The following is a 13,804-nucleotide window of genomic DNA, read 5'->3' on the forward strand; positions in this document are numbered from 1 at the left end:
TTCCAATTTCAGTATTGCCTAGAACAACAGCAGGAGGCAGACATGAAGAAATGGATAGGGAATTCATCAAGGAATCTTGGAAATTACTGTACAGATTTCGATGCAGGAGTAGGGATCTAGAAGTGTGTCTAAGTGGTATAAACTGTGAGAACGCTTTGAGTGGATCTCTCATATACCAGGATATAATGCTGCACGGGGCCTGTAATGGTTCAGTAGCTAACTTATTCTGTCACTTGAGGGGCGCCCCGGCAGCCATGATTACTCCAGTGTTCAGGCTACTTTAGAATGAGAGTTACTTGATGTTGAACAATCAAGGTTGTTGTGGGATGCTTCCGGGCGTCGCATATCTGGTAACCGTGAGCTCCATGGTGACATGCTGTATGCAAGTATTGTTTCCACCAACACATACAGTCAGGGAGGCGCCGTTATGGCCTTCACTAAATGTTTCTTTAATAAAGTTTGATGCTTTAAGCAGAATGAAAGCCATGCTTCGACAGAAGACCCTGCCCTTAATCTCCATTCGAGAGGCTTTTGATCTCCAAATCACAAGGTGTTCAGCCGAGATACAGTCAATCGTAGGTGCAAATTGCCCCTTCCATTTCGCAGAAATGAATCGTATCTTTAGCATTTATGACATGATGGGTATCATCCACCTATTTATGAACAGAGGTTCAGGACTGTTAAGTACCTTTCAGATGGTTCTCGGAGTTATATCAAACTTTATACACTCCGTATTCGGAAGCATTTTGGGGGGGACTCCCGCTAATTAAAGTCCACTTAAAGCTAAGTAAAGTCCAAGTAAAGATAATTCTGTTTCTAATAGCAGGTATCCTAATTGTAATTTTTGTGCTAAACAATCGACATCCCAGTCACCAAAGAGATGGCAAAAGCACTCCAGGAGCGTAAAAACCATGATTGCATGATACAACATCTGGGCACACCTCGCCTGAGAGAACTAGGTACATCTTGGTTCTTGTCATTTAGACCAGTCTGGATGGACTGCATCTTACCCGTCCTCCGATGCCTGTCTTGCGGAGAAGAATGCGTGTCAAATCTTTGTCTGACACTTCCATTATGTGCGCAGTTGGACATTGATACCTTACTGAACCCGATAATGACCCATGTTCTGCAGTGTCCCCAGCATATTCCAATGTTGATGGTGGCATTCCCAGAGCCTCCACAGGTAGTCACTGCTCCTGTCAGAATGGATACCAGCTCTTCCACTGACACCCAGGCCTTTGACGTCGTACAGGCTGCCCCAGCATCAGCTCCAGGCAGTACAGAAGATCATCTGTGCTCACTTGACGTAATCTGAGAGGTGCTACAGGGATCGTAGTCTGCAAAGGCAGGCAACGGTAGAGTTGCATCTACCAGCCAGGACACATAAACAATTGGCTCATTGTGTGCTGGAAGAAATTCGGCCCTTTTTAAACAAACTAAAATTGGAACTCAAAACCAAATTAACACTTTTTGTGGACATATATGGCTTTCAGATGCTTGTAGTAATTCAAACTATACATACGGACATTCTAGAGCAATGGCTTGAGTGACCATTTCCTTTTTCCATTTTTTATAGATTTTTTTAGAATTTTTAAAAACATTTTTTTAGCATGACGATTTGTTTGACTATAGTTATTTGTGCACCAGTGACTAGTCAGCCTAGTAGTACATTTGGAATTTTAATTATGTTGTCCAGTCGGATGAGGAGTGGTACCCTAATAAAGGCTCAGGTTACATCATAACCCTTCACCTATATTCTCCCCTACAGTGAGGCTTAACGCCTCTCATCGCCACTTCGAAAATGCCAGGCTGCACCATATTACCAAGGATAATATGCAGCCTGGCATTTCCCCCTGTGATGGCGTTAAGTCTCACAACTGAATGCCAATGCAGGCACGGTGCAAGGGCGTCTGCGAGCAGGGAGGTTTGTTTATGTACAGGAAGGTGTCCCTTCCTGTACATAAACACACCTAAAGTGCCATTTTGTAACTCACATGTGTGCAGCACACATGTAAGTTACAAAATGGCATTAAAAAAAAAGTGATGTTGTGGTGGCAATAGGGGCTTGGTAATATGCCCCCCTGTGTCTTCTTGCCATAAGGAAATCTAAAAGAGCTAGCCTCGAGTGATAGGAAAAAGGGCTAGAAAAGTGCATTCTAACATCAGACAGAGACCAACTTGAGTAACACGAGTTGATAGCACCCCACATCATTGCACTGTTATACCATACATGTATCTACTGAGTGTATGGATGGGATGTATCATCAGTTAGCAGAGAGTAGGGGAAACCCACAGTTAGACCTACAGAAAGAGATTTGATGTGTATAATTAAACTGGTTATTGCGTAATGGCGAACTGCGTAAATGGGTGTAATACATGCCTGATAGTGGTAACATAACTGTTGGGGTGTGGGTGGGGAGCTATTCTCTGAACTGCAAGTTGTATTATAAAAAAAAATGCGAATAAGATGCGTCAAAATAACAGTACGACTAGAGTGCACTCTTGTGTACTCCAAAAGCCTTTCTGGATATGCATGCACCTGCGTTTACAGTTTGCAACGAAATCGTCATTACAGAGCCCATAAAATGATTCCTTGTGAAGACCAAATTAAAATGTGTCTTGTAAGTTAAAGTACTTCCCTACGATTGCAAAATGTCTTCTTTGGGGGCCAGGTTATAAAAAAAGGGGCATACATGACTGAACTTGGCTTTCATTCACGGTAATATATAATGGTCTCGTTGACTCACTGAGTTAGAACATCTTTGCTTTTTGCTTGTGCGAGATGAAAATACATTAGCGTTCCTGCGTCAGTCCAGTGGAGCACAGCACTCATTTTTATTTATTAAATGAATATAAGCACAACAGTCTACATCAATTTAATACTGCTTTCTCCTTAACCTGACCTCTTCAAAGAAAACATGAGGGGAAAATGAAGAGCTGCGTGTAAACTAAGACTGGTCTTTGTGCAGTCTTAATACATTTTGGGATATATGTATCCTATTCATTCAAGGGAAGTGGTTCCTGAGCTGCGAATCAATCAGTATATTGATTTCGCCTCTTTCAATAGTGAGTTTTAATTATAGATCTATGACAGAGTATCAAGTTCCGCTTACATTAAATAACAGCTCGGACGCAGCTCTGTAGTATGAAGAGATTTATTCCGAAAGCACCGCCCGAAAATACGTCAGAGGCTCAACTGACCAAACCAACTGTCTGCCCTAGGCTAGAATCCCCCAGTACGGGCATTCCAAGTGACCCAGCAGCGCTAGAATGCCTGGACCACTAATTTCGTCGGTCTTTACAACACATTTCCCTTCCCAACAATTTAATTAGAAAAATAAACAGAACATACAAAAATAATGACAGGTGTTACATATAGATAAATCATAACATGCAAACATCCCAAGTTGCCAAAACCTCCTAGGGAACAACCCTTAGTCTTGCACAGATTAACTGGTGCCTGCTCATGACACCACATAGTCCTTCCACTGTTTTGGTTTCCCCAAACACCTCCCAGTGCGTCAGGGAGATGGGTCTGAAAACTTGCTGTCTCCCCGTCCACCCAGACCAATGGCTCTCCCACCAGAGGTTCTCCCACCTCAGGGTCTGCCTTTGCCACACACGCCAACGCTCCAGAACATGAGCTTTCAACAACCAGCATGTGCTCCAAGTGTTTCCCTTGTCAAGCTTAACCACATTCCTCATTACTTTTTCAATCAAGAAAGGACCCATGTAACTTGACATTCCATTTCTCACAAATCCTGGGCCTCATTTATGAGAAGTGACGCATCGCTGCCTGAAAGCAGCGATGAGTCACTTCTCAGTGCACACTCTTTGCGACATACCTGATGCGTCATGTTTAATGTATGACGCATCATGTCGCAAGGAGTTACAGATACGTCAGTAATTCTGACGTATTTGTAAGTGCAAAACTGACGCATTGCTAAAGTGTGTCACAAAAGTGACGCAACTCCACCAATGCTTCCTTTCACATGCGGCAAGCCCCATGTGAAAGGGCTTGCGTCAGTCTTACGCCTGCTGTGAGGCAGGTGCAAGATTTTGACGCAATGGCGTCCTAGAAGTGACGCAGAGAAATCTCATAGATTTCACTGCGTCACTTCTACGAAGCTTTTTGCGGGGAAACGCCCCCCCCTGCATACATTATACCTGACGCAGGTATAATGTAGCGCAGGGGTTTACAAAGTGACACATCTGCTTAGATGCATCACTTTGTAAATATGGCGCAACACGAGGCATGTTTTACGCCGCCGATGCGTCACAAAAAGTGACGCATTGGAAGCACAAAACTGACGCAAGGCCTCATAAATGAGGCCCCATGTTTTTCTTTCACCAGCACCTCCTCTCCAACTGCTCCCTGTTTGTCCTTAGTGCAGTTCCTCTGATCACATGAATGCTTGTTGATATTCTTTTCAGAGCCACCAGCCCTTCCTCTTGCGTTCACACATACTTTCCTTCTGCTCTGGCTCCATCCTGCAATTCTTCCCACACAACCATGCAGGGTTCAGTTTACTGTTACCAACGCTATCCCTCATCCAGAAATAAGGAGACCTAAACGAAACAGAACTGGGTGCATTCCTGTGAGCCCACCATTCATTCAAAACCTCAGTTTTGGGTCTCCTTGATTCAACTGCCCTTTCTACACAAGACTTCACCGCCCTGATCATTCATTATGTGGAACTATTGACCTGTTGTGAGAACAATGCACTGTGAGTAATGGAGAAACATTTAAACACATGTGCATCTCATCAGAAGTCAACTGATCATCATTGTCTGTAATCATTTCCTGTGTAATCCCTTTAGGGAAGAATTCCTCTCTCAACACATGTATTACCACTCCGGTGTCAATAGAGCTCACGCATTTCATCACCACCCATTTAGACATGTAGTCAACAATGAGAACCATATATCTTTCATTATGAGGCAGAAGGTGGCTTGGAATTTCCTTTTTGCTATCCTGGCCTGCTTTGGATTTGGACCATACTTTACTAGTATGTTACGAATTCTATACCGCAGCCCGATGGTCCGAACGGGGCCCTATATCTTGGATCCCATTTAGGTGCAACGGGGAACCCGGCAGTGATGCCCGCTGTCTCCTCTCTTGTTTGAGCCAGTAGTGGAACTGCTGGGGGCTCATGTCTGTGCCCATGTTGACAATTGTACAGCCCTAGGAGATGGCACTCACACTATTTCATTATACACGGACGACCTGTTGTATGTCTGTTATCCCCACAACATCCCACCCTCTCTGGATCGGGCCCTAAGTCATTTCCCACAATCCTCAGGACTGCAGGATAACGCAACAAAATCTATACTTTCACCATTCCTACAGGAAACAGCTGACCCGGGATATGTCCTGGGGGAACCCAGGTAACATGGTGCATAGATGGTTTCTGATATTTGGGGGTGTGTGTATACTGCACCAAGGCAGGCCCATTCGTAGGGAACATACTCAGGGCCACTACAGCCATACAGTTACAAATACAATTCTGGACAACCTTTCCTCTGGTAATCTCTGGGAGGATTGCTGTCATAAAAATGGCAACCCTCCCAGCCTCCTCTACTATTTAACCACTCTACCTATTGGAATCTCCCCTCCCTTCTTCAGATTCAGACAATGGGAGAAGGTGGTGAGGGACTTTATATGGGGGACATCAAGAGATAGGGTGTCCATGGCAAAACTGTATTTACCTGCTGAACTGGAAGGACTGGCAGTGCCTAATTTCGAACATTATTACTTGGCCTCCTAGCTGCATTGGATTGATCGGTGGCTTTTGTCTCAATATTTAATGGACACAGCTTCCTTACAACCCCCACAAACGCACCATGTATTGCTACATGCCTTACACCCATGCATGAAGCCAAGACTCTCAGATACACTCCTTCTCACCGTAGCCTATAAATGCTTTCGTAGGAGCCTCTTCCTCTCCAGAGCCACCACCCCATACGCACCTGCTATCCCATTGCTAGGAACACCGCGAGGGGACATTCCCACTACAAAGGCGGAGTTACATCACTGGGCCTCAGAGGGCATTCAAGACATGGGAGATATTTTCCAGGACGGCTCGCTCATCCCATATCAGGAACTCATAGCGGAAGGGAATCTACTCCCGGGGCAGATTTTATTGCATTGTGCACTTATATCTTCATTATCATCTAAGTGGGGTACACTTGCTCAGGAGCCACCTACACACCACACATTGCAATAACTCCATGTGATGGTAACCACGAGGCACTTGATATGATGGTTTGCGCCCTCTATCCGTCAACAAACGGAAGCCGATCTGACCCACCTGAGGCATCATTGGGAGGGGGCCCTGGGGACAGCATTCATGGATAGAGAGTGGACTACGATTCGGGGCAGCCTGCCCTACATCCCACATAATCAGAGGTTTAAGCAAATCCAATTCTTTGTGTTACACCGGGCTTATCTCATCCCAGCTCACATTAATAAGTACTTCCTCTGCACGGATGCGGCCTGCCCTCAGTGCTGTCAGTTAGACGTTGACATTCTTCACATGCTGTGGCATTGCCCGGTTCTAGAAGAATACTGGAGCAGTGTGACAACCACGCTAGCCGCCTACACATCTCGCACTGTTCCCCCTAGATGGTAGGTGCACATATTACACTTATTCAGCAGGAATAAAAAACACAGGAAGGCTACCCGCTTCCTGGACCTGGCCCTAATTGCAGCAAATCACTTGCTTACCAACTGATGGGAATACCCTCTGTCACCTAACACATTAGCCTAGTGCCAATCTCTACTGAACTGGGCTAGGCGGAGTAAGTGATACTGCACAGGGGAGATCTGCTGGGTATACTTCTGTTTCCCCTGGGGTCTCAATGGGATACTATGGTGTTGAAGTTACAGGAAATGGTCTCTAACACTGGGGAACCCCAGAAGCAAATCTAGGACTAACACCTGATGCTCACCCTCCACTGGTTATGGGTGTTGAGTAGTACTGACTTCCAAAGAGATAGGGCTCCCTCACATAATCCCGCTGTCACTGGGCTTGCTCACTCGTTTACACTAGGGACAGCAGCAGCTCTCACGTGACTCCCTTACCCCTCCTTGGATTCAGTTCTCCTCATTTTGTTGCACCCTGTGTCCACAGTTTGGTTTACGATGCACCATGTATGTAAAGTTTCCAAGATGTCCAGTGGTCAGTTAGAAAAAAAACACCTGTACACCATCTCTCAGGCGCTGTCCTGAGGCTCCTCATTGTCTCAGTTGAACAATTTATCTGCCTCTTCTCTGGATAATGCTAAATTAGCATGTAACTACCCATGGCATATACGCTTTATTCTGGTTGTATGCTCAAAATATGAAAATTGTTAATAAAAAGATTTAAACAAAATACACCCCAAAAAAATGAGGCAGAGGGTGAAAATGACCAGCAAAAGCCAACCCTAACTTCTTTCATGGCTCTACAGGGATTTCAACTGGAGGCAATAGAACCTTTTGGGTGATCTTTTTGTCATTTCTTGCACATGAATCACAGTCTTTGACTGCAGTTTTTACTCGCCCATCTAAACCAGGCCACCAATACCACTCTCTCACTCTGGACTTAGTGAGGTTTCTCCCCCAGTTGGCCTTCATGCGCCAAATTGACTATTTTCACCCTAATCATGTTGGGAGAAATCAATCTAAAGCCCCTGTACAACTTACCATTAGTCCAACTGAGTTCATGCCTAACGCCCCTGTACCATCTCATCTCCTCGCTAAATACCTTGTAATCCATCCAGCCTTTGCCAATTAACTATTTGAGTTCTCTCACTTCAACATCTTCATCTTTCATAGATTCCAATTCACTCTCTTGTAGTGCATTCTCACAAATCCAGTAAATGGAAGAACTTGTTCAACCTCCTCTCCCAGCAACTCACTTCCTGACACCCTGTCCACCAGAAGATATTAAAGCAATTCACAACCATGTTTTTTTTATCACCAATATATTCCACATGAAAATGACTTTCACTCAATCCCTCAATCTACCTTTTGGTACATGGAGTAAGGTCATCATCTCTCCTGGTCATAAGCACATGGACCAAAGTTTTGTGATCCGACTGAACCACAAATGGGATCCCCCACAGATAAAACTTAAAATACTTGATTGCCCTCGTACATGCCAGAGCCTCTTGTTCTATCACTGAGTACCTCTCCACAGCATTGCTGAGTGCCCATGATGCAAATGCCACCACCCATTCTTCACCACCATCTCTCTGGGAAAGCACAACGCCTAGCACCTGCAACCTATCATCAGTCGTCAAAATGGTTTTCTTACTCGTATCAAAATGACCCAAAGTTGGTAAAACACAAATATGTTTTTCACTAAATCAAATGCTTTCCCACATTCATCAAACCAAACATACCACATACATTTCCACAAGAACATTCTTATAGTCTGAAAATGTTTAGAGAATTTGAGTATAAACCTAGAATGAAACTAAGCTAGACACAGGAAGGATATCACCCATCCTTATCTGTGGGTGCAGGAGTTTTAATAATAGAATCTACCAGCTCAACCCTGGGCTTGGATCCCTCTTCTGAGGTAAACAACGGTAACACCAAAACTTTATCTCCGCGCGGAATCACAACGCGGTCGTTATCACGACTGCGTTGTGATTCCGCATACCATTACTCCGCAAGTCGTAACAACGACTTGCCGGGGGAGGGGCCAGGAGGTGTTGGATTTAAAATCCAACACCTTCCCTAGTGTCCGCACAGACTGGTGTTGGAATAGTAAATTATACTATTCCAACTTCCAGCGCCCCTGCTCCGCAAGTCGTTGTTACGACTTGCAGAGTAATGTTATGCGGAATCACAACGCGGTCGTGATAAGTGTGTGGTCTAGATAGGATATATTGGTGACTCTGAACCTGCACTTTTCTTTTTTTAACCTTCAAGGCCGCCTCAGCTAACATTGTCAACACTTCCATTAGGGTCTCACCATGCTCATAGCGATCCTTCCCATGAATCAGGATGTCATCCTGGAAGAATAACGTGCTGCTGATTTCATCAAGCACTTTTTTCATAACCCTCTGAAAGCATGCCTCTGCAGATGCTAAGTAGAAGTGAAAATCCCTTGGTGGAAATGTATACTAATACTGGGTGTCAGAATTTCCAGCACAAGAAGTTATAGCCCATGGTGCACAGTCTAAATACTGATTCCTAAATGTCGACAGTAATATCGAGTTGGAAATATCGAAGGTACTGAATATCGAGGTCAAGAATATAGTTGGACAGAATATTGACCCTAAGGTAAGTAATATACATTTTTATATATCAATGGAAGTAATATCGAAGTTAGTAATATCGATATCAAATATATCGATGTTACTAATCTCGATGTTACTAATATTGATATTTGTATTATTATTATGTATTTTATTATGTATTTAATATGTATGTGTTATAGGTTTTTTGTTAAGCATTTTACTTGTTTCAAATTATATGTGTACTATTTTTATATATTAATAATGTTATTTTTAAGTCAATTTTACGTTTTAGTACTGAACGGGATGTGGGTATATAGGGGAATAGGTTGGGAAGTAATTTAATTATAGTAAATTAATTGTGAATTTTTAGGATTTGTAAAATAATTGTATTTAATTTTTGCGTTTAAGTTCTATAGCGGGATGTGGGTTTATTGGGGAATTGGGTGGGAAGTCATTTAATTGTAATTAAGTAATGATTTATTTGTATTTATTGGTATTGATAATTATTTTACTTTTAAGTATTTATTCATTGGTAATTAATGTTTGTAATTGGTAATTATTTTTTAATTGGTAATTAATGTTTATTAATTGGAAATTATTTTCTATTAATTGGTAATGATTGTTTAATAAATATTCTTTTTTGGTATAAAAATACTTTTATTGTTTAATATTTTTTAATTGTTAATCAATTTTTATTAATTAATATGTTTAGTGTTCAATATTTATTATTTGTTAACTAATATTCATTAATTAATATTAGTTAATTTATTGTTAATTATTCAATTGTAATTTTGTTTTTAATAATTATTAATGGGTATTTGTAAATGATGTAGAGTTATTTAAAAATGACATGATTAATAATTTTAAATATAAAAAATATTTATAAGTATGTTATATTTAACTCCTACACTTTCCAACACTTTCCCTACTGTTCCACTCTCTGGAGTGGGAATAGTAATTTTGACCTCTACGCTATCCAACGCTTTCCCTACTGTTGCACTATCTGGAGTGGGAATAGTAATTTTTACCCTCCCACTATCCAACTCCTTCCCTACTGTTGCACTCTCTGGAGTGGGAATAGTAATTTTGACCCCTACGCTATCCAACGCTTTCCCTACTGTTGCACTCTCTGGAGTGGGAATAGTAATTTTTACCCCTATGCTATCCAACGCTTTCCCTACTGTTGCACTCTCTGGAGTGGGAATAGTAATTTTTACCCCTACGCTATCCAACGCTTTTCCTACTGTTGCACTCTCTGGAGTGAGAATAGTAATTTTTACCCACAGGCTATCCAACGCTTTCCCTACTGTTGCACTCTCTGGAGTGGGAATAGTAATTTTTACCCCTACGCTATCCAACGCTTTCCCAACTGTTGCACTCACTGGAGTTGGAATAGTAATTTTCCACCTAAGCTATCCAACACTTTCCCTACCGTTTCACTCTGTGGAGTTGGAATAGTAATTTTTACCCCTACGCTATCCAATGTTTTCACTACTGTTGCACTCTTTGGAGGGTCAATAGTCATTTTGACCCCTACGCTATCCAACGCTTTCCCTACTGTTGCTCTCTCTGGAGTGGGAATAGTCATGTTTACCCCTACGCTATCCAACGCTTTCCCTACTGTTGCACTCACTGGAATGGGAATAGTAATTTTTACCCGTACGCTATCCAACGCTTTCCCTACTGTTGCACTCTCTGGAGTTGGAATAGTAATTTTCCACCTAAGCTATCCAACACTTTCCGTACCGTTTCACTCTCTGGAGTTGGAATAGTAATTTTTACCCCTACGCTATCCAACGCTTTCCCTACTGTTGCACTCTCTGGAGTGGGAATAGTAATTTTTACCACTACGCTGTCCAATGCTTTCCCTACTGTTGCACTCTCTGGAGTGGGAACACTAATTTTTAGCCCTACGCTATCCAACGCTTTCCCTACTGTTGCACTCACTGGAGTGGGAATAGTAACTTTTTACCCTCCCGCTATCCAACGCTTTCCCTACTGTTGCACTCTCTGGAGTGGGAATTGTAATTTTTACCCCTACGCTATCCAACGCTTTCCCTACTGTTGCACTCTTTGGAGTGGGAATAGTAATTTTTACCCTCCCGCTATCCAATGATTTCCCTACTGATGCCCTCTCTGGAGTGGGAATAGTAATTTTCCACCTAAGCTATCCAACACTTTCCCTACCGTTTCACTCTCTGGAGTTGGAATAGTAATTTTTACCCCTACGCTATCCAACACTTTCCCTACTGTTGCACTTTCTGGAGTGGGAATAGTAATTTTAAACCCTACGCTATCCAACATTTTCATTACTGTAGTTTTTTTTGAAGTTTTAATAGTAGTTTTATTTCCTTAGCTATTTAATATTTTTTGTATTATTTTAGATAATGTAATATATAATTAATTTTAAAAATATTAAAAGTAAATTAAATTTTTTTAACGTATTAAACATAATTATTTAGTTTTATTTATGTTATTGTTTTATATATGTAGAGGGATTTGTAATTTATAATATTTTTTAATAATTTAAAGGTTAATAAAATAATTATTCAAATTGATTATTAAGGGGTCGATTCCGATTCGGGAAACAAATCCGTTTGATGATTCGTATTCGTAGCCCTTCCCGTACGAATTGTACGAATCTGTCCAAATTGCGTAGCACGATCCGTTGTGACCAAATACGTCTGAATCATTGCGAACCGTACGAAAATGAAGGGTAAATCCGTAAGACATCGACCCGCACAGTGAACCATACGATTCGTAAAAATGCCGTTCGACCCGCCAAGGACGATCCGGACCGGGGAATGAGTACGCGATTCGTACGGTAAACATAGCGTATGAGACATTCGTATGGAGGCCAACACTATCACATATGCACCGTACCCCTAAAATCAAGGTGTGTACGCACGGGGTGTACGCACCGTACACCTACGACCTTGGGGTGTACGAACCGTGCCCCTACCGTCTGTACACCTACGATCATGGGGTATACGCACGGGGACATACGCACTGTACCTCTGAAATCCAGGGGTGTACGCACCGTACCCCTGCAATCATGGGGTCTACGCACCGTAACCGGGGGGGTCTGTTTTGTACGCATTTCGAGGCGAAATCTGCTTTTACGGACGTTTTAAGCTCCCGTAGAAAAAGAGTCGTACAGAATGTAGTCGATACGATTCGTCTTGCTGGGTCGGAAAATGGAGCTTTGATCCATACGGACATCGTGTACTGCGCTGTCCGAATGCGATTCGTACGGATTAGTGAGTTGTACGGTCTTCGGTACGATTCGTACGGAGGACTGCTTTGGGTACACATCGTACTACATCGTACGTACGGGTACGGTTCTGCATACGATTCGTACTGGAAATAAGCTCTGTACAGCTATTCGGAGGGCATTTTACCGAATCGGAATTGGCCCCTAAGTAAGTATATATATTATGTATTTTATATATATGTTTAATTAATGTTTTATTATTATATATGTATTACTTATTAATTTTAAACATTATTCAATATTTTTAACTATGTTTATTTTATTTATAATTATTATTTACTTCATTTTACATATTTGTTTAACAAAAAAACTATCATTTTAATAACGATATTTTTAACATCAATATTTTATTTTCGATATTTTTGTACTTACTATGTTGTAGATAAGATGTCGATATTCTTGCCTTCGATATTCTTGCGTCAATATTTCTGTAGGTTGATATTCTGACCTTCGATATTCTGTCAGTGATTCGGAAAAGCCTTTGAAAACACCTATCCTAATATGGATGGCAGTACCTGGTAGCCACCGCCACCATATTCGTGCCCAAGTCTGCCCAGCCGGCAATCGGAACAATTGCCGTCTGGCGGAAAAGCAGCAGACACATTTTGTGTCTGCAGCAATACCCACGCCATAATGATATGGCGGGGTAGATCAGGTTGTGATGGCGGGCGGATCGCCATCGCCGGCCGTCCGGTGGTGATCCGCCCGCCATCATAATCACCCCATTGGGTGGGAAGGCTAATTAGGTCAGGGCACCGTAGAGAACTCAAGTTCTAAATCCCCTGGTGAAACGTCTACAACAGCACTCTAGCTCAAAAAGCTAAAACCAACAACACAGTGGAAGGATGGGAAAATGCCTTCCAAGCCACAATAGGTAGAAGCCAACCAACCCTACATAAACTTATAGACGCTATAAAAAAACAGACCTATCAAGAGCTTAGACTAAAGCAATCCTTATCTAAAATTGGCCCTAAACTCAGTAAACAAACTAAAATAATGTATTAATACCTACAACACAAAACTCAACCATTTCCAAACACCAAAGGGCTGGAATACCTAGACATGATAGCTAAATCCATACCTTATATCAAAACAGTGCTGAAGACCATAAACATTTTAAAATTACATAACATTTAAAGAGCATAACAGTACTCTTTATTAAAATAATGATTATAATCATGTCATTTAAAATTCGAAAACCAACACAAAAATATGACAAAATATAATTTTTAAAATAAAAATGAAACCAACAAACCAATGTACCAAAAATCATTTCCCACCTATACTAATAAAAAA

Source organism: Lissotriton helveticus, chromosome 10, assembly GCF_964261635.1.
Source record: "Lissotriton helveticus chromosome 10, aLisHel1.1, whole genome shotgun sequence".
Classification (NCBI taxonomy): Eukaryota; Metazoa; Chordata; class Amphibia; order Caudata; family Salamandridae; genus Lissotriton; species Lissotriton helveticus.